The following is a 26,523-nucleotide window of genomic DNA, read 5'->3' as shown; positions in this document are numbered from 1 at the left end:
TGACAGGACCATCATCCTACACGAGAGGCATCTGGGACCAGACCGAGACGAACGAGCGTCGTCACACCCAGAAGCCGAGCCCTCTCCGAACTGGGTAACAGACTCCAACTCTGTGTGCAAACCTTTCGCTCAATTCTCAAGAACCCACAGCCTAGGGGCTGGAGCGATGGCACATCGGGTAGGGCATTTGCCTTGCATGCGGCCAACCTGGCTTCAACCCCCAGCATCCCATAGGGTCCCCCGAGCACCGCCAAGAGTTAAAAAAAAAAAAGTAATTCTAGATATCATTCAATTATCCAATATAATTATAACTTACATACTTATCTTTTTACTACATACATTTTATAATTTATATACTTTATAATATGATGGTCACTGAATAAAAGCCCTATTTGCATAGACCTGGTACTTTAGTGGGAATGACAATAAAATAGATAAATAAATTATATAAGCACTCTTGGAAGAATAAGCGCTAAGGAAGAGAACCAGCGGAATTTGTGATGGTATTTTACTTAGGATGCTTGTCTCGGGGGGCAAAGGGAAGTCATAAATAGATTCGCTCAGGGCTTGAGAGCCCGTATTCTGAGAGAATTATATAGAGCGAGGCAGTTTTAAAGAAGAAAAATCCAGAATGACGGATGGAAAGGAAAGGAAATCCAGTGAGGATTCGGAACGAAATTAAATACTTTTGAGGGAAAGTACCGGATCAAGGCTGGCGCGATAGTACAGCGGGTAGGGCTTTTGCCTTGCATGCGGCCAGCCCAGGTTCGATCTCGATCTCCGACATCCCATGTGGTCCTCTGAGCACCGCCAGGAGTAATTCCTGAGTGCAAAGCCAGGAGTAACCCCTGAGCATCGCTGGGTGTGACCCCCAAACAAAAAACAAGCAAGCAAACAAAATAATAATAATAATAATCAAATCACAGATCATCCTGTTATTCGTCGATTGCCTTGAGTAGGCCCCAGTAACGTCTCCTTCATCCTAGCCCTGAGATTATATTCAAGGCTATTTAGGAGAATGAGACCCATCATTGTTACTGGTATTTGGCATATTGGGTACGCCACGGGGAGTTTGCCAGACTCTGCTGTATGGGCAGGCTACATTCGGTAGCCTGCCAGCTTGTCCAAAGTAGGAAAAGTACTTCTGATTGAGGCCCAGCCTGTGGACGGTGTGAGGCCGGTCGTGGCCCCCCAGTGCGCTGGGCCTGGGTCTTCCCGGAGTCAGGTTGCTTGGAAATGCAACCCAAAGCGGGTGGTAAACTCCATCTAAGGCTAAATACCAGCACGAGACCGATAGTCAACAACAAGTACCGTAAGGGAAAGTTGAAAAGAACTTTGAATAATTAATAATAATAATAATAATAATAATAAAATGCAGCATAGCCTAAAGAATCCTATTTCTTTCTTTTCTTCTTGCTTCTTTATTTTGGGGCCACACCTGGCGGTGCCCTGGCTTTCTCCGAGCCCTGCGCTGAAGGATCACACCTGGGGATGCTCAGAGCACCAGGCGCAGGGCAGCGATGAATGAATGAATGAATCCCGGGTGGGCTGCCTTGCCCGCTACACTCTCCGCCCCCAGAATCATATGTTTTCAACAAAAAAACGACCGGGTTGTGCCGTGCATGATAAAAATCCTTCCCTACAGGGAGTCTCGCTTCTGCTTTCCTCCAGGGAACGCCCGGGATTTGCAACCCGAAAACAGTTTCTAGCGCTTAAGCTGCTGATTGGCCCAGGCCGGAGCGGGCTTGGAGCTTTAGGTCCCGGAGCCGGATGCCGGCGCGCGGCCATATTGGGGGCGGTGCCCGCGCGCCGCGGGGCCTTCTGGGAGTTGTAGTCTCCGCCCAGCTCCGACCCGTCGCCGCGCTTTTTCCGCCCCTGACCCTGGGTTCCTGGGTACTGGAGGCGGTCACCCCAAGTGGGCGCACGCCCAGCGCTGCTCCTGCCCCGCGCACCCTCCCTCTGCCTTTCACTTCCCAGCTGCCAAGATCTTGGAAGGTAGGGGCAGGGGGCAAGGCCACGCTGACCGTGTTTACAGGGCGCGGGGCTGGGTTTTTCACCGGCGTCTGGTCTCTGTATCTTAGCGACCCCGTTTTTGCGGACAGTCGGCTGGCACAGTCCTTCGGGAGCTGGTGGTCTGTGCGAAGGACACCCCCCCCCCCCCCGATGGAAAGCCTTGTCTGAGCCCCCTCTTAAGCACCGCCCTAAACGCTAGTCTGCTCCTTCGCCGCATTTCCTAAGTGGGTAAACTGAGGCACGGAACCAGGGCCGAAGCTCCGAGATGCTCCTCAGCGCCGGTGTCCAGCGGTTACTGGAGACTGGACGCTTGGGGGATGGTGGCCAGTTCCAGAGGCATGAAGCAGGAATCCGCCCCACGGAGCGTATCACACACCCAGGGCGGGGTTCCCCCCCCTCCCCGCCCCCCGGAAGGCAGAATTGCAACATGTGTCTAGTAGGGAAACAGTATCAGGGGGAGGGAAGTTTACATTTGGTATTTGAAACACACACACACACACACAAAGCACTGAGTTCGTTATGTGGGGAGAACTTGTGGGTATTTCGTGGGTCTTGATTTCTTTATATACCTTACAGTTTAGTTACAGTTTAGCTTTTTTTTTTAAAAAAAAAAAAGAAGTGAAAATAAGGATTGAAAAAGTATATCCGTGTGTGTGTGTGTGTGTGTGTGTGTGTGTGTGTGTGTATTTTGAGCGAACGACAGGGAACTGGGGGACGAGAGATGGCACTTGCATTTTCCTTTGTGAGGCCAAAGTCTGAGGCCGCTGGATGACCTTGGACTTGAAGTCTTTATGCAGAAAAGTGAGCTTAAAGCTTCCTGCCCAGTTGGCCCAAGGTTGTAGACCTGAAGCTGCTTCATGAGTGTCACCACGTGCAAATATAATCCCAATAGATCGGATTTCTAAAAGACAGAGCCAGAGGCCTCAGGAAATAGCGCAGCCTGTTAAGGCTTTGAACTTCTTGGGCGAGTCCGGTACCCAAAGGAGCCTGCGCCGAGCGCACCTGTTCAACTGCGCAGACCGGACAGACCTTTTCCCCCCAGCTCCATCCGCAGGGCCCCGGGCCCGGGCAGCAAGAGGTTTCTGGGAGTTGGAGTCTCGCCTCTGCTTTCCCGCGGGTGCCGGGAGACCAGGGAAGGTCATTTCTGGGAAATGAAGTTTCTTTCCAAGGAGGTCTCTGCAGCAGCGGCTTGACTCGAACTACAACTGCCGTGTGGACCTGCGTCCTTTGCTGCCCTGCCTGAATCCGTTAGCTGAGAGCCCCGGTGCGAGAGAGAAGTGATTGCTGCAGGTTGATTGTACCTGCAGTTTCCAAGGCGAGGGGATTTCTTGCAAGGGGATTTCTTGCAAACGATGTTCAAGTATTAGCTAACGCAGACGTGTAAACACTCAGGAATTTGTAGATGTATGTTCCGTCTCTTTTAATGTTACTCTTGTATCACCCATTTGTGGGTGAGAAAAATAGCTAAGCGAATTTGTCCCCAGTTTATTTATCAACGAATAAAATGCAATTCAGTTAATAAAGTAAAATAATTTATCATTTACTTTAGGGCTTCCAAAAGCTAGATGAGAGGGGCGGAGGGAATCAATGTTATTTGCGTCTCACGTATTAGAAAATGTGAAGTCTCAGGAACTTAAGCTGTTCAAGATAACTGAAGAGTAATAATGCTGGAATTGTAATCCAATTTGCTCGATAGTCTGTGTTTTGATAAACAAACAGACAAAAAATCCACACAAAAACACCTCCCCCTAACCCCCACTCCTCCCGCCAAATCTAGTCTACAGAGGGAGCCCAGCCTTCCTAAATCCAGAATTTGAAAACTTTTCATCATACTATGTTTCTTCTGTAGTTGGAATCTAAGCATTAGCGCTACAGAAACAGTTGCGACCTTTTGTTTTTTTTTTATTTATTGAATCACTGTGGGAAAGGTTACAAAGCTTTCAGGTTTAGGTCTCAGTCATGCAAATATCAAACACATTTCCCTTTACCAATACTTATTTTTTACCATGAAGAACCCCAATAAAACCCCACCCCCACCCCTCCCCGTCCCTGTGAGGCAGATGAATTCTAGTTAACACTCTATCTGCTTTGATTAGATTCATTGTTTCAATAAAAGATTCACCACTATTATTTAGAGTTTACCTCCCCCCCCAAATCAGACATGCTGAAAAAGCATTGTGAAGTGATTCGCTTTCTACAGCTGGGTTCAAGAATTAAATGTTGGTTTTGGATTTCTGTTATTTTACCTATTGACCCTGGTAGTATTTCTACTGAAAGTCAGATAGTTGCGACCTTTTAAATCTAATTGAAAGGTTTGAAAAAAGCCCCCCTCCATAAAAAATGTTAGCGGAAAATAACTATGGCAAAGCCCTAATTTTAGAGATGAGAAAACTGGCAAAACAGTTAAAATTAGGCAAAGCCCTATTTTTAGAGATGAGAAAACAGGTGCAAAGCAGTTTGCCCAAGATCACACCGTTGGTTTGTGTCAGAAATCATGCTAGATTGAAGTGCCTTATTTCTAAATCCAGGAATATTTTCATTGTACCAGGAGTCAGCTAGAATTAGCATCAGATTCAAAGCTGTTGAGATCATTTTTTTTTCTCCTTTAACTAGGCCACAGACCAGGGCCAATTGTTACAAAATCTTATTTATTTAAGGTTTTAATATTTTATCATTAGGTCATACCTAAGGTTGCAGTTTTCTTATTTACTCTTAAGGTTGTAATATTTCACTAATTCAACAAATATGTGAACAGTATATGTGACCTTTTAGGCTCATGCCTGTTTAGTTGTTGTCTTTATTTAAACATGATTCCCTTTGGTAAAATGCTTTGGGCTATGTTATGTTGTTTTAAATTTCATATACTGTCTATGCATTCACTTTTGTTAAAATATAACTCAACACATAACTGAAAGTGTATCAGAAATGAATACAGTTGCTTACATCATGTAAAACATTTGTTTCAGGTGTTACACTGACCATTTCAATCATTCAGAAGTAACATATTAGGTAACTATCACCTCTGATGTTTGAATTATGACTTTTACATAATAATTAACTGTAGCACTGTAGCACTGTCCTCCCATTTTTCTCTGATTTGCTTGAGTGGGTACCAGTAAGTCTCCATTGTGAGACTTGTTGTTAACTGTTTTTGGCATATCCTTTCCGCCATGGGGAGCTTGCCAGTTTTGTAAATTATTAGCTAAGTGTTCCTAAGATTTAGGAAGTCCCCTGTCTCCCTCATTACCCATCTTCCCACTTAAAAACTCCAAATTTACAGTCTTATTCATTTTTCACTGATACTGAAAAAAGAATTTGTGGAATTGCATTCATAATCACATGGAATCTGTTTCTGTGTCTCTTTTCCTTGAATCACAGCTCTCTCTTTTCATATAGCTTTGAAATATAAGATGCAGCAGGTTACTTTTCTTACAACTTCTACACAGTAGAGGAAAAACTACAGCCTATTGTGGTTCATACTCCAAAAGGCTATTTCTGTGGGAATGCCTACGTCTGTCACCTCTCAGATGAGAAAGTGATATAGATAGAGAAACAGAGCAGAGATACAATAGAGAGTGATTGTGTGGGGGCATGTAATTTAAATCCAAGTTCTGTCTCTTAGGAAAATTAAAGATTACGTCTATCTTAGTATATCTTATGGGCTCTTGTGAAAAGGGATAATAAACATTTCTAGGTCACAAAATCATAAGGGATAATAAGAAATCAAATCAGATGATGTGTTTGAATTTTTCAGAGTGCTGCTAGGCACTCAGTAGCTTGATGTTGGTAAATGAATGGCAGCTCTTATTTTTGTTGTTAAATTTGATACAAGTATCCTCAACTTTTCAAAATATTGCTTGATTTCCAGGTCATATAAAATTATTTTTATTTTTGTACAAGTATGCATAGCTACAGTTGTGTTACTATTTGTGGTATTGACAGCAAGGTGGCAACAGATGGCCAAAGGCGACACAGTGGCAAAACTGATCCACACAGTTGAGTTGGTGGTGTGGGGAGATGGTTGAAAGGGAGAGGAATTAGAGTCCTTGGCCGGGGGAGGTTTGTATATTGGTGATAGATGTGGTATTTGTTAAAAGTATGTCCGTGAGTTTACAACAGTTTTGCAAATCACAGAACCTCAATCAGCATTTCTTTAAAAATTATATCTATTTTTAAAGTTACTATACTGCACCACGACCAAAGCAACTAATCGATGTTCTTAGTTCACCTATTTAATCCCCCCTTTTCTTTCCCCCACTGTTTGTTAATCATATATATAATATCAAGAGTTTGGCGTTGCTCAATACAGTCTATTTCCTTTTATTGTCTCTTGACATACAAGGGATGAGTGAGATCATTTCATATTTGTCCTTCTCTCTCTGACTTCTTTTGCTTAACATGATGTCCTCTATTTCCATTTAGGTTGTAAAGGCATGATTTTATCTTTTATTATAACTGCTTAATATTTCATCATACACACAGATATGTATAACACATAACTTCTTTATCCATTCATAATCATTAAGCATTTGGTTTGTTCCGTATCCTGGCTATTGTACTGTGACAGTGAATATAGGTGTGCACATTTTTTTTTTCAGGTAAATGTTTTTATGTTTTGCACATAGATGCCAAGCAGTGAAATTTTTCGATCACATGGAAGCTCTGTTTTCATGTTTTAGAGAAATCTCGTCATTGTTTTCCATAAAGGCAAAACCAGATGACATTTCCAGTAACAGTGAACGAACTTATTTTTCTCCACATTCCTACCCACATTGATTACCGCTAGTCTTTTTAATATATGGCATGCTCACTATTGTCTTATGATATCTCATTGTTGTTGACAAAGAGCTATTTTTTATATGCTAACTGGCCTCCCATATATATTCTTTGGAGAAATTCCTCTTCATTTTCTCCACAGTTTTGATGGAATTACTGTGCAAATGCTCAAATGTTTTCTCCCATTTAGTCTTTTTTTTATTTCAACCTGATTTTCCTTTGCCAAGCAAAATCTTTTAAATTTAATTTAGTCCTATATTTTTATTTTTGGTTTTGTTATCTAAGGGAGTCAAATCACTGAAAATATCTCTGAAGTCTAGATTATTAGAGAGTTCTGCCTATGTTTTCCTTGCTGTATTTGCTGGATTCTTATCTAATTGCAAGCTCTTTAATCCACATTGAATAGGCTTTTGTGAGTGGTGTGAGACTCAATATATTTTTTTATGTCTGTGGCTGGGGCAGGAGACTGCACTGGTCTCGTCCGGGAGCTGGATTTTATAGTCTCTGAGTCTTGGCCGCTGATGGGATTACACGGCGCCAGGGGGCCAGGTGGTGGGTGTGACCCCCACCTACTGGAATTTGGAGGATCTGGGTGGAAGATGCTCGACTCCAATCCGAGTAGGCTTGGAGGTCTCGGCCCCGGAACCCGCGTGGCTTTGTCTCTCTGCCAGTACCTTGGAGGGAAGCGGGTTGAGCCTTCCTCCCCGCCCCAACCAGGGCTCCGGCAGCAGAAGACCTCCAGGACCAGCCACCACCATACCGAGACCACTCTCCACACACATGAAGGGCCTGGCAGAGGGACAAAGCCACGCGGGTTCCGGGGCCGAGATCTCCAAGCCTACTCGGATTGGAGTCGAGCATCCTCCACCCAGATCCTCCAAATTCCAGTAGGCGGGGGTCACACCCATCACCTGGCCCCCTGGCGTCATGTAATCCCATCAGCGGCCAAGACTCAGAGACTATAAAATCCAGATCCCGGAACCACGCGGCCGAACGACATCTTATCAGGACATCATTTTATGATACCTTATTATCTCATTCCTACTTTGGACAAACTTGCAGGCTATCGAATGTAGCCTGCCCACAGGGCAGAGTCTGGCAAACTCCCCGTGGCGTACCAAATATGCCAAATACCAGTAACAATGATGGGTCTCATTCTCCTAAAGAGCCTTGAATATAATCTCAGGGCTAGGATGAAGGAGACGTTACTGGGGCCTGCTCGAGGCAATCGACGAATAACAGGATGATGAATGAATGAATGAATGTCTGTGGCTATCTAGTTTTTCCAACATCATTTGCTTCTATGCCTCCAGATCCTTTGTCATAGATTGTCTATGACAAAGTTGTATTTTATCATAGAAAGGAATTTCTGAGGTAGATGAGTAGTGAAACGGCTGTTCCAGAGACAGTGTATATAGTCCTTCAGATGGTATAATGGTATGACCAAGTTACTTCCTATATTTTAATATACATGAAGGTTTATCTGTGTTTGCAATGTCCCATTGGCTTGGTAGTATGTCTTTTTTCCAGTACCGCACAGATTTGATTACTATTGCTTTATATATGGTACGAAGTCAGAAAATATAGTAAGTCCCATATTTTGTCACAAAACTTCTTTAGATATTTGAGAAGTTTTATGATTCTCTACAAATTTTACTAGAGTTAATCCTTAGTCCTTGAAGAATGTCATTGAAATTTTCATTAGGAATTGCATTGAATCTTTATAATATCTCAGATGTTATGGTCATTTTGACAGTACTACTTCTTCCAGTCCATGAACACAAAATATTTTTCTATTTCCTACTGTCTTCTATTTTTTTAATTGCAAATTAAAGTTTTCAATGTGTAAGTTTTTCACATTTTTTGATTCCTTAGTAATTGATGTTTTTAAATACTAATTTGAATGGGGTTGTCATTTTTATTCTTTTCTCTTATATTTAATTATTTGCATATGTAAATGCAACAGATCTTTATGTATTAATCTTGTAGCCTGCTACTTTATTGGTTTGTTGTGTCTAAGAATTTTATATGCCATTTTACTTTAATGAAATATCCATTAGTAATTGCTTTTGCTAACAGCAAGAACTCCAAAGAGGGGTTTGTCTTTTACAATAAATAACTTTGTGAAAGTGAATCTAATTAAAATTTTACCCCAAATATCTATGCAGTTCTTTTCTATGTCTGCTGTTTTTTCTCATAAGAAGGAATTTCAGAAGAAGATCAAAAGTAAAATAGCTATTCACCATACCCCCTGTACTATAAATCTAGCCCAGGGAGTCATTTTTACAATGACTTGTATATATCATGTAACTCCTGCTCTTACTATAGGCATATCTTAGAGAAAAAAGCAGATTCTTTTATTAATATTTTTTCTTTCATTGATAATTAGAGTTGTGATTGTCTTAAGTCCTGCTCAGGTGACCAGTTACAGTGCCAGGGACTCAAAATGGGGTTGGCTGCATGTAGGGTAAGCTAACACCTGTTCTGTCCCACCAACTCAAGATTTTCTCAAGATTTAAAGTTGACACATATTATTTTATTTATTTTTTTTATTTTGGGTTTGGAGCCATGTCCTGAGGTGCTCAGGGGTTACTCTGGGCTCTGCATTCAGGAATTACACCTGCCAATGCTTGGAGGACCATATTGGATGCCGGGGATTTTTTTTTTACAAAAATGACTTATATTGGGGGCTGGAACGATAACACAGTAGGTAGAGTGTTTGCCTTGTATGCGGCCAACCCAGGTTCGATTTCCAACTTCCCATATGGTCTAAGAATTTTATATGCCAGGAGTATTCCTGAATGCAGAGCCAGGAGTAACTCCTGTGCATCACCGAGTGTGACCCCTAAAAAGCAAAAAAAAGAAAAAAGTTTATAATATGCTTTCTTAGAGTAGGAAGCTTGGACAGTACATTTAAAATATGGTTACACACAATTTGTAGTAACCAATCTTGACAATTCAGTAGCACTCTCTTTTGTGATAGTGAAGTTTCTGCTCTGTACTGCCTGCTGAGAGATCCGTTATACACAGTTCCAATGATATATTAAATCTTAGATTAAAAAATGGCCAGCTTTTGTCAGTGAAGACTTCTGACTACTTCTACCAAGGATGGGACCTTTCCCAGGAGCCTCAAGGTTAAAGTGAAGACGTTGTCATCCAACTCATGAGTGATCCCGGGGCAATGGCCATAGACTTGAAAGAGCTTTTTTCTAAGATGATTACTTCAATAGCCATACTAAGGAGGCGATTTTCAGATAAGGGGTGATATAGGCGACTGAGAAGGAGAAAGAAGGAGGATAACACCAAAAGGAAAGAGCAGATGGATGAAGAAAATAGTGGATGACCTTACTACCTAAACATATTTATTCAACATATTTATCCCACTTCTTGCTCTGTGTCTGGTTTCTACTGCACTAATGTGCACTGGAGTCAACCACAGCCATGTAGCAGACGTGGAGTGAGGGTCGTGATGGAAGGCAGGGATATATTTTAGGTGGGGAAGCACTGTAGCACTATCCTCCCGTTGTTCATCAATTTTCTTGAGCAGGCACCAGTAATGTCTCCATTGTGAGACTTGTTGTTACTGTTTTTGCCATATTGAATACGCCATAGGGAGCTTGCCAGGCTCTGCTGTGTCAGTGGGATACTCTCAGTAGCTTGCCGGCTCTCTGAGAGGGACGAAGGAATCAAACCCGGGTTGGCTGCCTGCAAGACAAGTGCCCTACCCACTAGATAATGATGGAAAGGAATTGGATAATTGAGATGAGAGGTAGAAATCGCTTTGTGTCTGGGGTGTTAAATTCAGTGGACTGGGGAGATGTGGAGAAGAAGTTGCAGAGGTAGGCTGCAATATTAAGTTTAGTCTAATTTCCTACTGTTGTAAACCAAATATGAACTTCATGAGAAAGGCATTTGGGAAAACATTTAACAGTTTTAAGTGGGGGAGATGAAACACCTGATTTTGCTTTTTAACAAAGTGTGGTTGCTGTTGGGTAAAGGAACTGAGAGGGAAATAATTGAAGTGCGTGTGTATGGTGGGGAAACAGGCAGATTTGACTTCATTAAATTTAAGTGTGCTATGAGTCTTTGGCTGTTCTTAAAGCCTGTGTTTTGATTCAGTGTACCAGAATCTTAGGCCTATTCTAATCAGATGATACTTTGAGTAGAAAGTACTTAGGGAATGCTTGAGTGTTTCAGGCAAGAGATGATGGAGGTTAAAGAGAACAGATTCGAAAAGCAATGCTCAGAAGCAGGCAGATTTATGAATGAGTTTGGATCCCTGAGAATAGGCAAAGGAATGAGGAGAACCTGCTAGCATATGGTTCTCTTACTCTTGTGCCCTGGTGATTCCTGCTCAGTGCATCCCAGGAATAAAGGAAATTAAGAAAGAGGTAGATATTTTTTCTGGGGAGCATGAACAAATGAGAGAAAGATGGTTAAAGGAGGAGGAAACGTATTTTGCTCCCGTGTATGTGAACAAATCTCTGTGGGGTTGTTCTGTGCATGGTCAGCACAGTGCACCCATGGAGAGCTAATGATTAGTGGAATGCGCTGCTACTTTTAGAAAAGGAGAAATGTAGTAGAATACCTATACAACAGGCGGTCACCACAGTGAAATCCAGTTGCTGGGTTCTGCTATCGAAGATAGACCAGCTAAGACTTCCTCTATAGTCATTTGAACTTCCAAGAGACAATTGGTCAATATCTCTCTGTGGCGCTGCAGGACTGTCCTCCCGTTGTTGATTGATTTGCTCGAGCGGGCACCAGTAACGTCTCCATTGTAAGACTTGTTGTTACTGTGTTTGGCATATTGAATACGTCACGGTAGCTTGTCAAGCTTTTCCTTGTGGGTGAGATACTCTCGGTAGCTTGTCGGGCTCTCCGAGAGGGGCGGAGGAATCGAACTCGGGTCGGCCATGTTCGGCGGGTAGGGCATTCGCCTTACAAGCGGCCAACATGGCCGACCCGAGTTCGATTCCTCCGCCCCTCTCGGAGAGCCCGGCAAGCTACCGAGAGTATTCGATATGCCAGACACAGTAACAACAAAGTCTCCAATGGAGACGTTACTGGGCCCGCTCGAGCAAATCGACGATCATCGGGAGGGCCTTTACCTTTTCCAGCCCTCTAGCACGGAAAAACTGTGTTTAGTTTAATCTGTTAAGCAGCCGTATCCAATTCTTATGGTAGGGAACTGGGTTATATATGCAAAGGCCCTGGTGAAGCAAGAAACGTCTACATTTCTGAAAAAGCCCCCGGATGCTCTAAATGTTGTGGGCAGGGGCCACACCTAGAATAGCAAGTTTCTGGATGCATCTTTATGGTTTCTACTATGTTGCTGTTCAGTTTTAAAGTAATTAGCAGTAAATGCTAATAAGGAAATAGTATAAATTACCATGAGAGTGAAGGGAATGGGCCACGCATTTGGACAGGATAGCTAGAGAGCAGAAGTTGATGTTTGAGACCTTTGAAAAGATGAGATAGAGCTCCAGACATATGAAGAACCTGTAGAATGACATTCCAAATACAAGTAACAGCAAGTATCAAGGTGCTGAGGTCGGAAGGGACTTGGCATCAAAGGGTGAAGTAAGGCGGGTCTGTAGGTGGGTCATCAAGTGTGAAAGAAAGGCTGTCAGCAGAATTTGGCTGTAACAGTAGAGTCAGGCACACAAAGGGCCTGGAGTTAAAATATGGACTCTGAGTTTTAGCATTTGGGTAATATTCCTGACCTTGAGTCTTAGCACTATGCTAGGAACCTTGGTGCTTGCTGTCCAGACTTCCTTTCTGCTCACCTTTTCCAGTGAGCACCTCTGTCTAGATTTTCTTTTTCCCTTGCACAAATATCAAGTATGGGATCCAGAGTGATAGTACAGTGGATAGGGTGTTTGCCTTGCATGCAGCTGACCCTGGTTCGATCCCCAGCAGCCTGGATGGTCCCCAGACACTACCAGAAGTAATTCCTGAGTGCAGAGCTGGAAGCATTGTTGGTTGTTGCCCCCAAACAAACAAAATGACATCAGGCATGGTCATAACTGAGACCTACCTAACGCCTGTCATCTTTTTAGATACTCTGTTGCCTGTTAGTGTGCAATCCGGATACCAGGTCCCATGTTTATGAACTAGCCCTTCCATTTTCTTCAACTCGGCTATGCACAGATTATTCGCTACATCCAGTTCTGCCCTTAGTAGGCTCTCTGGCTATAATGTTCCTGCTCTGACCCTTCTGGCAGTGAATGTCAGAATCAAAGGTCTTACTCTAGAGTTGCAGAGGAACAGAATCAAAGAGTTCCAGTAATTGATTGTTCAAAGAAGGAAAAATATGCAGTTTTTATATGTTGGGATCTTAGACTGGAAGGACTTTGAGAGGTTAAAGGAAGGTTTTGCTAGGTTAGGTGTTGCGCCTTTTGTTTCCATGATTTTAATACATTTTTAGAGGTTTAATTTCTCATCTAAATTTTGATTAATGCCTCTCTTCTAGACTGGAAGATTTATGAAGGAAGATCACGGTCACGGTCCTCCCATTGTTCATCGATTTGCTTGAGCAGGCCCAGTAATGTCTCCATTGTGACACTTGTTACTGTGTTTGGCATATCGAATACATCACGGGGAGCTTGCCAGGCTTTGCTGTGCAGGCAAGATACTCTCGGCAGCTTGCCGGGCTCTCCGAGAGGGGCGGAGGAATCGAACTCGAGTTGGCCATATTGGCTGTGTGCAAGGCAAAACGCCCTACCGCTGTGCTATCGCTCCAGCCCATGAAGGAAGATGTAGTGGCTAAATTTTTGACTTCTCTTTCTAAAATCTCTTGCCCAATTTGAGTAAGTGGTCCATGCCAGCTCTCAGAATTTGGTGTTGCACTTGCACTGTGCACATTCCATATTTCTTCTGAGCCATCCTCTATTACTTCTCTCATTCAACCACTCTTGGTTGAGAAACCTACAGAAAGTGAAACGTACAGAAATTCCACACCTCAGCCCCTCTTTACTGTCTTCCTGAAATTGTATAATCTTTCATTTCCTTTATTTTTTGGAGACAGTGCCTCATTTATTCCACTAATAATATCTATTTTTCCTCTCTACAAAGTTGATTTTCAGGGCAGGGACCTTTTTGTTTTTATCTCCATGCTTAGAGATAGTAGGGGTTTTTGAATTCTGCAGGTCAAGAATCCTAAGAAAAATTCACTGACTCTTTGACCAGATATCTAACATTGTTTCTTATCAGCTGCATAATGTAATATGTAGTGCTCAGCGTTGTACTTAAAGTTTCTACATTTAGCTTCTTTTGGGGGGATGGGGAGGTCAAATAAAGATGAATCTACCATTGGACCATTAGAGTTGTTTTGAAGATTAGATGAGATTTACAGTGCCTAATGCATGGTCAGTACTCAATAAATATTGCTGTGATCAGAGAATTATTGTTCTATTTACTATTGCTGGATAATGGTTTGATATATGCATGTATTTTCACTTCAAAAACAAGAGCCATATCTTTCTCAGTTCTGTCTTACTTGGTGAATTGTCTATTCCTTTTGGTCATCAAATTAATATAAAAACTATCAATTTTTAAAAAAATATATCAATTTTGACCTTATAAGGTTTATTGAAAATGATATTGAACCCAGCGCAAAAAATAAATGCTTATTTTTTGGTTGATGTCAAAGACAGAGAATAAACACATCAACCATACTGTAATATTTAAATGTCTTCTCATAAACACTTAAGACTCTCATTAGCTCAAGATCAGAAAAATGATAAATATTAATATTTGTCATCAAAGGAAAGTTAGAAATCAAAGCTGAGTAAACAGCTGTTATATTTTGAGGATTACATAATAATGAATGAATTTTAACACCTCCAAAACTTTATTTTTAAATTCTCCAAGACAGATGAATTATTTTTAGCTAATACACAAACTAGGTAAGGTGGTGTGCATTTAATCAGAAAAGATTAAAAGGACTTTCTTACTCAAATCATGCTCTAAAACTCAACTTGTGTCTTACATCTATAACAGAGACACGCATCCCCCCATGCCATAGCAAATTTTGTTTTTCCAACATTTTCCAGCTCCATTTCAGGAAAATCATATTGGAAACTGACCTTTTATAGATCATGAAAGGGCTATGGTCCTTCCTGTATACGCTCTTGATTATCTCACTAGGATTCTCTATTTTGCCCAGTTATCCAGTTATGAATGTTCCTGGAAGTTGTTCAGAAGGTCCCAGACTCCAGAGGGGATAGAGGGAAAGGCCACACATTGGTGCCAGCACTCTCCCTGCAGCTGTCTAGCTTTTGCTTCCTTCTTTCACGTTGTTTGAAATCGCTGAATTGGTGTCAAAATGCCCCACCTTGTAATGTAAACAAGTCACTGGGAGTCTGGAGAGCTGGGTTTGGTTATTAATCTTCCACTGCTTTATGCATATCTGTCCTCTCTCTGGGACTTCTTTTCCACATTTGCGAAGAGTCTGATAATTCTGAAGTCTTGTGTCTTCTAGTATCAGGGTAATTGCCTGGTCTGGCTGATGTTGGGACCAGACAGATCTATATCTAGCTTTAACATATTTCCTTGTCCATTAAGTTGGACTTGTACAAGGTTGTTAGAACACAAGAAATGCTGTTTAGAAGGCATCCATTATGTTTTTAGTACATTACAGGGAATTATTGATAATGCTGTGTTTTATTAAGTATTATGTTTATGACAGCATTTTTATGTCTGTTAGTGGAGCGATAGCACAGTGGTAGGGCGTTTGCCTTGCATGCCGCCGACCCATGTTCAATTCCTCCGTCCCTCTCAGAAAGCCCGGGAAGCTACCGAGAGTATCCCGCCCGAACAGCAGAGCCTGGCAAACTCCCCATGGCATATTTGATATTCCAAAAACAGTAACAACAAGTCTCTGTGTAGAGACGTTACTGGTTACTGGTGCCTGCTTGAGCAAATCAATGAACAATGGGAGGGCAGTGCTACAGTGCTACAGTGTCATCCATTTAAAAATGCAGCTAATAGAAGAACCCATTTCACTGGTTAATTGTGGGGAAAATTAAATACTTGTAAGGATTAAAAAGATACAATATACAGGATACTTCCTGGTATATAGTAAGAACTAAATACTTGTTAGCAATTATTTTAGCCATTTAAAAAATTTATTCATACAGTACGTTGACTAAAGTGGGCTTTTGGTAAAGGACTAGATAGGACTATGCTAATGGGGATAGTTAATTTTCTAATATGAATACTAAATAAGGTTTCCATTGATCTAAAAGACCCAATATTTTCTCTAAACATTTCATTTATCATAGGAAAATAAGTGATGTCAAGTTCATATTTATAAGTATCTCTGACATGTTCCTTTTAATTGAGATATCATTTACCAATAACATTATATTGGTTTCAGGTATATATCTTAATAATTTGGTATTTGTATATAATGTGAATTTATCACAATGATGTCTAGTTAACATTCATCATCACACAGTTATATTTTCTTGTGATGAGAACTTTTAAGATCTCTCAGCAAATTTCAAATAAATACTGCAGTATAATTAAGTATAGTTACCATGCTGTATATTACATACCAAGCCTTAATTATTTTCCAACTTGGGTTCTTAAAGCAGCATCCTGGAGCTTCTTTAGAATCTGGATATTCTAGTTTTGTAATCTCTCTCCACATATGAGTTGAAACAAAGGTAGATTAGGGTTTACTTGTTTGGGGGCCACACCTGGTGGTGCGCAGGGCTTACTCCTAGTTTGGCAGTCAGATCTGACTTCTGGTAATGCTCAGGGGACCGTACGGAATTGAAACTTGCTGGACAATGTGCCTTGCCCACTTTATTATCTCTCTGAGTGCCAGCGATCAAAGCCATGGTCTCACACATACAAAGGCAGTATGCTACTGCTGAGCTATCTCCCTAGCCCAAACATTGCTTTTTCATGAAATCATGATGCACTAAACTAAGGCTTTTGTGTGGATGCTCTAATTTTATTCTTACTTATTCCTGTTTGCAGATGAGGAAATGGAAACTCAGAATATTACTTAAATAAGTACTCAAGGAGATCCAGTGGTGTGAGTGAAAAGCAAACCTGATCATCTGACTGGGAAGCTTGAGTTTTGCTGATTGATGTCAGATGACAGAAAGGTCAAACCTGCTTCATAGTTGCTCTTCCTATATTGAAGTCGAGCTAATGGATCCAGACAAGGATGTCCATGCACTCTTTTTTTTCTTTGAAATCAGTGACATATCAAATTAGCATTCATTTTTATTGTTTCCAAGATCATTCCAGTTCATGTAGGAGAATGAATTTCATGGTAGAGTAGACTTATTTAGGGAAACATCAATATTTTTCTCAAATTGGCAGCATACAAACTGTATTTATGGAATTAAATAAAACATACTGCATTTATATGATACAAATTCACTTGGAAACACAAAATTTCTTTATCTTTTTCTGTAGCATAGCTTGCAGCTGTTGGCATCAGACTATTTTTAAAATACAAAAATAAATTAATTCTTGTTAACTCCTTTTATTCTATAGTCAGATATTACACAAAGTTGGTGAGGATTAGACCAGCACCATGGTCAGAGGGCTCAGATTATTCTAATAGGAGAGTGTGATGTCAAGAAATGTTTAAAAACCAATTGCATAAGAAAATAAACTTATTTTGGAATAAATTTATGCAGAAAAAGTACAGAAATGCTCAAAACATGAAACACTGCCATCCCTCATGATAGCACTATCAACATTTTGAATGTGTATGTTCTCCTCATCCTTCTAGTATAGATTTGTTTGTTCTATTAGTTTTCTAAATTAAGATAGCACTGTGCATATGGTTTGGCTACTTTTCTTTCACTTCGTGTGCTGTATGCATTTTCCCAAGCCAATAATGACGGCAAAGTAAGCTACGCTTACACCATGCAATTATTTTATTTCTTTCTTTCCTGTACCTCGGTGGATGCTGTTGCGATGACTATTGGATGCACACATGTTTGGATGTGGTGCTTGGACACTTGGCTGTGGTGCTCCCCAGGGATTGAACAATCTGATTACAGTGCCTGCACACACTTGGATCATTCTTTACGACGGCGATTGTGTGGCTGGAATTTGATTATGGTACCAGGGATCCACACAGACAACAAAGCTGCAAGGTTTGCACTCAGCACATGTGGGCAACCATAGGGATGCTGGAGATCGAAACCTAGTCAAGGCAAGCACTGTACCTGCTGTTTTTCTCTGACTCTAAGCTCTGAACCGTTCCAGGTGCCGTGCGATAATTTTCAGCCTTCACTTAATCACTTCCCGTTAGTCGTTGATTTGCTCGAGCGGGCACCAGTAACGTCTCCATTTGTCCCTGTCGCGTGCTAGTGTAGCCCAATGGCATCTGTTCGCTCCGGGAACATGAAGGGCCTCAAACCGATCGTTCATGATCTTGACGAAGAAGTCTGACCATCTGGTAGGTGGGCGGCCACGCGGTCTTTTGACATCCCGTGGAATCCAGTCGGTAACGGCTCTAGTCCAGCGGTCGTCTTTAAATCTCATTACGTGACCAGCCCATCTGATTTTCGACACCTTGGCATATGAGACAGCGTCCCTGATCCTTGATCGTCGACGGATGTCAGAACTCCGGATTCCTTCTCTCATTTGAGTGAAACGTGATATTCCAAGCATAGCTCTTTCTATTCTTCTTTGGGAGACCTGAATGACGTTCTCATCATGTTTGCGTAGGGCCCAGGTCTCTGAGGCATATGTTAATGCAGGAAGAACAGTGGAATCAAAGAGATGTGCCCGGAGCCGGAGGTTCTTCGTCCTCTTAGCTATTTCTTCGACGTTCTTGAAGGCGTTCCAAACTGCTCTCTTCCTCCTGTGCAGCTCGGGTGCCAGGTCATTTGTCATGTTGACCTCTCGACCTAGGTACACATAGCTGTTGCATTCGGAGATGGTCGTTCCATTGAGAGCGAATGGGGCATCAGGAACGAGGCTGTTTCTCATAAATATTGTCTTCGTAAGATTCAGCTGTAGTCCTACCTTTCCACACTCACGGTCAAAGTCGGCCAGCATTTGTGCCGCTTGGCTGATGTTTGGTGTTATTAAAACAATGTCATCAGCAAAGCGGAGGTGGTGTAGTTGCCGACCATCTATCTTCACTCCCATTCCTTCCCATTCCAGTTGTCGCATGATGTTCTCGAGGGTGGCACTCTGAAGAGTTTCGGTGAAATGGTATCACCCTGCCGCACCCCTCTCTTGACATCAACAATCACTTGACACATCATACGACACATTTTCAGCCTATCTCAATTATTTAGCATTAGATTTATCACCTTTTTTTCTTCTGGATGTATATTAAGGAAGATTCCATATGTGCATATCCACATTGTGTTCCTTTCTTAGAATAAATACCTTTTCAGAAGCTGAAGTGCTGGATTTTATTGTAAACTATAGGATTAGCTTCCTGGCTTTTCTTCACACAGGCAGGCCTTTTCGTGCCCTCAGGATTTCTGATAACAGCTTGTCCTGGATTCTGCTTCCTGGAAGCCTCAAAGAAATCTGGTTGGGGTGATTAATAACATCAATCTTTAGACTTTACTACTTGTGAAAATAAACATGTTTGATTGCCTGTACCAGCCTTAACATGCCCTATATTATTTAGTAGGTTACTGTGTCAGCTCAGAATGTTTTTAGCAGCAAGTGACGACTCCCACAATTCCCCCACCCCCCCGCCAATGCACTCAGCCTAACACACACACACACACACACACACACACACACACACACACACACACAATTTATGGTAGTTTGAAAGAAACAGATTCTTTCTTCCATAAAATGTGTAGGCAGCAATGAGTTCAGTTTGGCGGCTTGGAGAAGTCAAGGAAAGTATATCTGAGGTCGTTGTGAATCACAGTGGCTAAAGCAGGCATGAAACTAGGGTTCAGGGAGTGAGGAAGATGCCAAAGAAAAGAGATTGATGAGACATATTTTTGATCATGTGCGTTAGCTGAATTAAAAAGGCAAGCTACAAGTTTACAAAAATATCGAAATTGTCGACTGATGATGAAATGATCTTTTAGTTTATTTTTACTATTTCCCCCTTCCATATGTTTGCAGTTCCTATATTGTCGTTGTCATTGTCATGGTGACGGGGGACTACACGCTTGGCTGTGGTGCTTGCACACTGGTGTGATACTTGTCTTAGGTACGCACACTTGCACTGTGCTTGCATTGTTCTCATGGTGGGCTGCAGGAGGTGCACACCTAGCTGCAGTGTTCATACATCTGGAGTTAAGAGTCACTGGGAGTCAGACTCCTTTACTTGTGGCACTTGTGTATGTTTGGTTGTAGAGCCTGCTAGCAGCAGGCATGCACATTTTTTGGTGGCAGCGCTGTCAGGGGCTTTCGTAGTTTAGTCATTTGTGGTGCTTGATCACACCTGCCTGTGGAGCAGAGATGGCACACGCTTGAGGTGCTCTGAGTTCATGATTCCACACCTCGGGGTGTTTAGGGGATATTCCCAGTGTTGTGCTCAACAGTGACCCCAGGTGGTTCTTGGAGGACCATATCGGGTGCCAGAGATGGAACCAGGGTTGGCCACGTGCAAGGAAAACACCGTAGACCCTTACATAGTCTTTTGCACAGCATCTAGCTCAGTGTGTAGCTATTGGAGCTGATTTAGAATTTTTTTCTGGAAAATTGATTACTTAAAAATACATACTATTGAGGCCAGGGAATACAGTGGCTGGGGCACTTGCCGTGTACTAGGTCCACGGGGGTTCAAGCCTGGCACCCCAATATATAGTTTCTTGAGTCTGCCAGGTGTGATCCATGAGTGCAAAGCCAGGAGAAGCCCTGAATTTAGTTGGCTGTGGCCTCAAAACAAAAATACTATATGTATACTTTTACAAAGTACATATAAATATGAAAGGATAGATATTTTGTGTATTTATGTGTATTCTATATAGTATAATTTTTTAAAAACTTTTATTAGTGAGACACCATGAGGTACAGTTGTAGACAAAAATATGAAAGCTTCACGAATTTGCATGTCATCCTTGTGCAGGGACCCTGCTAATCTTCTCTGCATCGTTCCAATTTTAGTATATGTGCTGCCAAAGCGAGCACAGTATAGTATAATTTTAAAAGCTGTATTTTGCTCCCCTGTTTGAATCTTTACTTCATTGAACTGGTTCATTTCTCTGACTGGTTATCTATTTTGTTATACGCAGATTTAAAAAGGATTTATGACAAATGATTTTGTAGTGAACATCTTTTGTGTGTCTGTGTGTAGTATCAATGCGCACATTTCTCCTTATTTCTAGGTGACTCTCTTTTGAAAAGTCAGATCACTGGGTTTGAGGGAATAATAGTTCCCGCCAAACAGAGAATAATTTTTCTTTTCTTTCTGAGGCATCACTCTTCACTGTGATCCAGGGAACTCTGGGGACCAATCTTGGGGATATTTGGCCCATCTGGTAGGCCTGAGGATTCAATTCTCAGAGAAGTGTCTTGGTGCTGAGACTAAGCCTGGCTGTGTTAGGAACCTTGGTGCTGATGGTGGCAACTCACCAGGACTAGAAGCTAGTGATGCTGAGGCTCCTGGGAAGAAAGGTTTAAAGTCCTTGCTGTGTGTCACCAAATTCCCTTTTTCAAACATACCATTTTACACTAATATTAGAAATGACACAGTCCTTCTTAACCTAAGGAATGGAGAATATTGTAACCTCATTTTCTCTGACTCTAACTCTAACTCTAACTCTCACTTTATTTTTAATAGATTTTTTTTTGAGTAGGTAATAAATACATCTTGTTCAAAAGCTAAAGCAGGGGCCAGGGAGATAGCTCAGAGGTCAGAGGTGTGTGCCTTGCACCTGTGGGGAACTGAATTTGATTCCTGGCATAACATGGACCCCGAGCATCCCTGGGTACAGTTAGCACTGCTGGGCCTGAATAGCACTGCACTGCCTCCTTGAGATGGCTGTGTCCAGCCTAGCTGACCAAGTATCACTGGGAATGGCCTCCCCTCGGAGCACTACTTGGGAGTCCCCACTCCAATTAAAGGAATACAAAATAAAGTTTTGCTCTCGTTCCTGTTTCTATGCCCCATTTTCCTCAGCCCCATTTATTAGGGTTTTTCTTTTGTTTTTAGCTGGAGCAATAGCACAGCAGGTAGGGTGTTTACCTTGCATGCGGCTGACCTGGGTTCGATTCCTTCATTTTTGTCAGAGAGTTTGGCAAGCTACTGAGAGTATCCTGCCTGCATGGCTATGCCTCCCTGTGGCATATTTGATATGCCAAAAACAGTAACAACAAGTCTCACAGTGGAGACGTTACTAGTGCCCTCTCGAGCAAATCTATGAACAACGGGAGGACAGTTCTAGAGTGCTTGATTTTTTCAGTATTCCTAGTGCACATAGACAAGCATGGCTAGAAATTATTTTCCTTCTTTTCTTACATAAAAAGCCAAATGTAATATAAACCACTGTGTGCCTATCTTTATTTGATTTGACTGCTGTATAATGTTCCATTATGTAAATATTCCATAGTTTCATCTGTTCCTTGTCTACCTTTATTTGAAACCTGTGTGTGTGTGTGTTTTAGCCAAACTGGGCCCAAGTGAACTATGATGTTTTGGCACCGTAGCTCTGCTACTAATCGGAATAGGCAGCTATATCTTAATTTCCTAGTGCTATTGCCTGGCTTGCTCCACATTTGGATTTTGCCACCTAGGATGTATTTGGCAGTATCAGAAATACTCTGAATCCAAGAAGTGAGATAAATGTGAAGGTAGGTTAATTCTCCGTGAAGACATGCTGGTTTATCTTCCCACAGCTTTGATCTGAGTTGTTTTGGTGTTTTAGTTTGGGTTAAGAGTAACAGTTCTTTATCCTCCCTCCAACCCCAGTGATTCTCCGCCCCCTGCCCTCCTCCCCCCCCCCCCCCCCCCATCCATACACACACCTTTCCTTTCTTATCCTAGGAATGCTGGCTCACACAGGCAATTGTGTCCTGTGTACACTTTTAGGAGCCTGGTGTCGGAGCTGGCCCATCGATTCTCTCCAGAGAACTTTCCTGTTAGGTGCAGCTTTGGGCGGCTCCAGGCATGCCCGAGCTTGTGTCCACCTACTTCCCTCGCACTTCCGTGTATCATGTCCCCTTCTGTCTGTCTTAAATCTCCACCTGCCTTTTTTCTAGAAGAGACACATCTAAGGTCTCAGCTGAAAATTCCATCAACTCATCTGAAGATTCCTAATGCTCTGCAAAGGCTGTTTTCCAGAGTAAGGTTACATTTGCAGGCTCTAGGGATTTGACGCGGACATAGTTGGGGAAAGAGGTGGGGAAGAAAAACTTATTCGGCCACTCTAGGCTCTGATCCTAGAACTCTGGTTCTAGACTCTGTGCTCTGCTGTGCTTTACTGCATCCTTGTAAAATGCTACAGGCAACATCCATTTTCTCTTCTACATGATTGTAACAGAGTAGGGGGTTTCTTGCTGAGTGGTGTGTGTATGTTTGTGTGTGTGTGTGTGTGTGTGTGTGTTTTGATTTTTGGTTTTGGCCACACCTGATAGTGCCCAGGGCTTACTCCTGGCTCTGTGCTCAGGGATCATTCTGGGCAGTGCCTGGGGACCATATGTTGTGTCTGGGATAGAATCCAGATTGGCTGCATATGAGACAGCCTTGTTACCCTTGCTACTCGCTCTTTGGCCGGAGTAGATTTTTATCTTCTTGCACAGAGGAAATGCTCAATAAAAAAAATGGAATGATTTTAGAATGAAAACCCACTGAATATATGAAGGCAGATTTGGCAGGGAGGGGGGGCGCAGGGTGGTATTTGGGCTTATTCTGATGTACTCAGGGGTTACTTCTGTTTCTCAGGGGGACAGGAGACTGTTCCTCTGAGAACCAGGCATGGAACTGTACCTCCCCATACACAACTCATGTGTTCTAGCCCATTGTGATATCTCTCCACACTTGAAGGCAGTTCTCGTCTTTTCTAAATATTTCCTAAATATTCCCTAGTTGCTTCAGTTGTTTCTTTTTTTTTTTTTTGAGTGGATAATATTTTTGGGCCACAGTCAGTCGTGCCCAAGTGCTACTCCTGACTAGTTGCTCCAAAAGTAGTTTCTGCTGGTGCTTGGGAGACATGCGGTTACAGGACCCAAATCTCTGAGCTCCTGCCTTCTGCAGGGCACGTACTTCAGCCCTTTAAACCATCTCCCAACCCTGCAGTTGTTTTTTATAGGAAAGGTCAGAGCCCTACACATTCTAGCTGTACTCTCGTTGCTGCCTCTTGTTGTTCTGAATTTTTTGTTGTTGTTTTTTTGTTGTTCTAGTTTTGTTCTAGATTTTGGGCCATGTGGACTGTGCTCAGGTTTTTTTTTCCTGGATTTGTGCTCAGGGATCACACCTAAGTGGGGTTCAGGGAACCGTATGGGACACCAGGAACAGAACCTGTACTGCCTGCATGCCAGGAAAGTGTGCTACCCACTGTACTATCACTCTGGCCCCTCATAGCTAATTTTATTGTTGGTCATTTCATTTCCTCCTAAAATAGCTTTTACAGGCTGAACTTTGGATAAGATCAAACTATCAGGACTGGATGGTATTTTTGTCTCATGGTTTGATTTATTGAGCCATAACTGGTGGTACCCAGGATTTTCTCTTGCCTCTGTGCTCAGGGATCACTCCTGAAAGTACTTGGGGACAATACGCAGTGTCAGGGATTGACTAGGGCTGGAGCGATAGCACAGCAGTAGGGCGTTTGCCTTGCACGCAGCCAACATGGCCGACCCGAGTTCGATTCCTCCGCCCCTCTCGGAGAGCCCGGCAAGCTACCGAGAGTATCTCGCCCACACGGCAGAGCCTGGCTAGCTCCCCGTGACGTATTCGACATGCCAAACACAGTAACAACAAAGTCTCCAATGGAGACGTTACTGGGCCCGCTCGAGCAACTTGATGATCAACGGGAGGGTCTTTACTTTACTATCTCTCTGACCCTGTAAACTATATTTCTTTGAGTAGCCCTAAGTGATATTCATCTTAGAGTTGATGCTAAAGTCATTTTTTGGTAATTAGTAGTAAAAGATGTTTAAAAACATGTTTTTTTTTTTTTTAAGTCCCCATACTTGTAGTTCTCTTCAACCATTGAGTTTTTAGGTCCAAATTCCACTTTCAGTTATGCTAATGAATTTTTTTATTGATTTTGGGTTCTGGGGATGGACTTTTTTAATTTGAAAAGAAAATAGTCCAAACGTCACATTTTGGGGTTTAGAAAGGGCAAGCATACTTATGGATAAATCCAGTTTCCTTTCTCCATTCCAACTCAAAGAATCCTTGTAAGAAAGTTGTGTTCTGTAAGAGGTGATCCTAAACAATTTTCTGCAAGAACAAATTAAGATTTTAATGACCAAATATTTGATAACATTTTTACCCTGAGTTTCCACCTATTGTGTCATGTATTGTGTAGTTGGTAGCCTTTTGTTTTATTTGTTAAATCACATTTACCAACTGCTTGTGTTAATTTTCATGTACTTGTACCCTGAACAAATTTACGCTCTTGGCATTGTATATGCTGCATGTTTCATTGCTGTCAAAACATGTTTTTAAAAATAACCCATGGGTTTTAACCAGAACAGTCAAGATAAATTAGATTTTTTTAAAAAGTAAAATCTACCTTAATATTTAGATCAGCAAGAAGGTATGGGTATGATTAACTTTTGCCCTAATCTGGCAAGCTAGAAGTGAGACATATAAATGCTTTAAAAAATGTTTCCTTAATTAATTTTCTTAACTTGAAGTTAAAATATGGAAACGAGAACAACTCCCAGTGGTGGACTTCATGACTTCATTTACTTCATTATGTGTTGTGCAGTATTTTAAGGCCCTGGTTTCTTCAGAAGGAAACATTTTAAAGAGAAATACTCTTTGTTTGGAACTTTCTCTCAATTTTTACATGGCTACCAGTTCTATCTAAGGTCTTAGCCTAGGTGGCTTTTTCACAGGGAACCTCATGCTAACCTAGAGCACTTGGTTGTTATTTTTGTTTTGTAAGTCCCCTTGACACTTGGTTTTTTATTTGCAGACTTTATTACATTAGATTCAATTGCCTTGTTCTTGTTTATCTTGTATCTGAGACTGTTAAGTCTATAAGGCATAGGCCGTATCTATTTTCAGTATTCTACCTCATTTGGTATCTGGTTCATTTAGATATTTAATGAACATTTGTTGACTGATTAGAGACTGAAGAAACTCATTTTAGTGCTTCTAGGAACAGTAATTGTCACATTATGTGTGTGTGTGTGCGCGCGCGTGCTGACAGCAGTGATTGTCTCTTTTCTTTCTCCTTTGTTTTGGTGGGAGGGGGCACTATCATAGCCATCAAATTACCAAAGTTAAAAGAACAGTTGACATTCTGTTTTAAAATGACCATGTATTTGACCCACTTCCTCTCTAGTAATGTCATCACGATTGTATCTCACTGCTGTGGGTTCTTGGAGGCTGACAGGCGGAACACGTTGCTTCAGCTCACAGTCCTCATCTGTCATACCAAACAGCTTGCAGATTCTTATTATGTGAATGAAATATGGAGAGAGGAATCTTTTTCCTTCCTGGACTATTAGGGTAATTGGAAGTAACCATATCAGGGCACGATGGGATAATTCAGGGGAAAAGGACTGCTTTTGTGGACAACTCACTGGCTCTCAGAACCACAGGTATCGAGTCTCATCTCCAAGTGCAAAAGCCCTGGATGGACTCTC

The 26,523-nt window shown here is 41.9% G+C and overlaps 1 protein-coding gene and 1 non-coding gene across 2 annotated transcripts in view; one reads left to right on the top strand and one right to left on the bottom strand.

Annotated features, from left to right (window-relative positions):
- The first annotated feature begins 1,896 nt into the window (after positions 1-1,896).
- FHIT (fragile histidine triad diadenosine triphosphatase) overlaps positions 1,897-26,523 on the top strand; it is a 1,773,722-nt gene continuing 1,749,095 nt past the window's right edge. Inside the window, exon 1 of the mRNA XM_056129408.1 lies at positions 1,897-1,995. The gene's annotated coding sequence lies outside the window, so the exon portion shown is untranslated. The remainder of the gene's footprint in view (positions 1,996-26,523) is intronic.
- On the bottom strand, positions 20,783-20,889 carry LOC130037918 (U6 spliceosomal RNA). The gene has a single exon (XR_008794505.1). It is a non-coding gene; the product is annotated as a U6 spliceosomal RNA (small nuclear RNA).

This window comes from Sorex fumeus, unplaced genomic scaffold (assembly GCF_029834395.1).
Source record: "Sorex fumeus unplaced genomic scaffold, SorFum_2.1 ptg000072l, whole genome shotgun sequence".
Taxonomy (NCBI): Eukaryota; Metazoa; Chordata; class Mammalia; order Eulipotyphla; family Soricidae; genus Sorex; species Sorex fumeus.
This window is presented reverse-complemented; position numbering and strand designations above follow the sequence as displayed.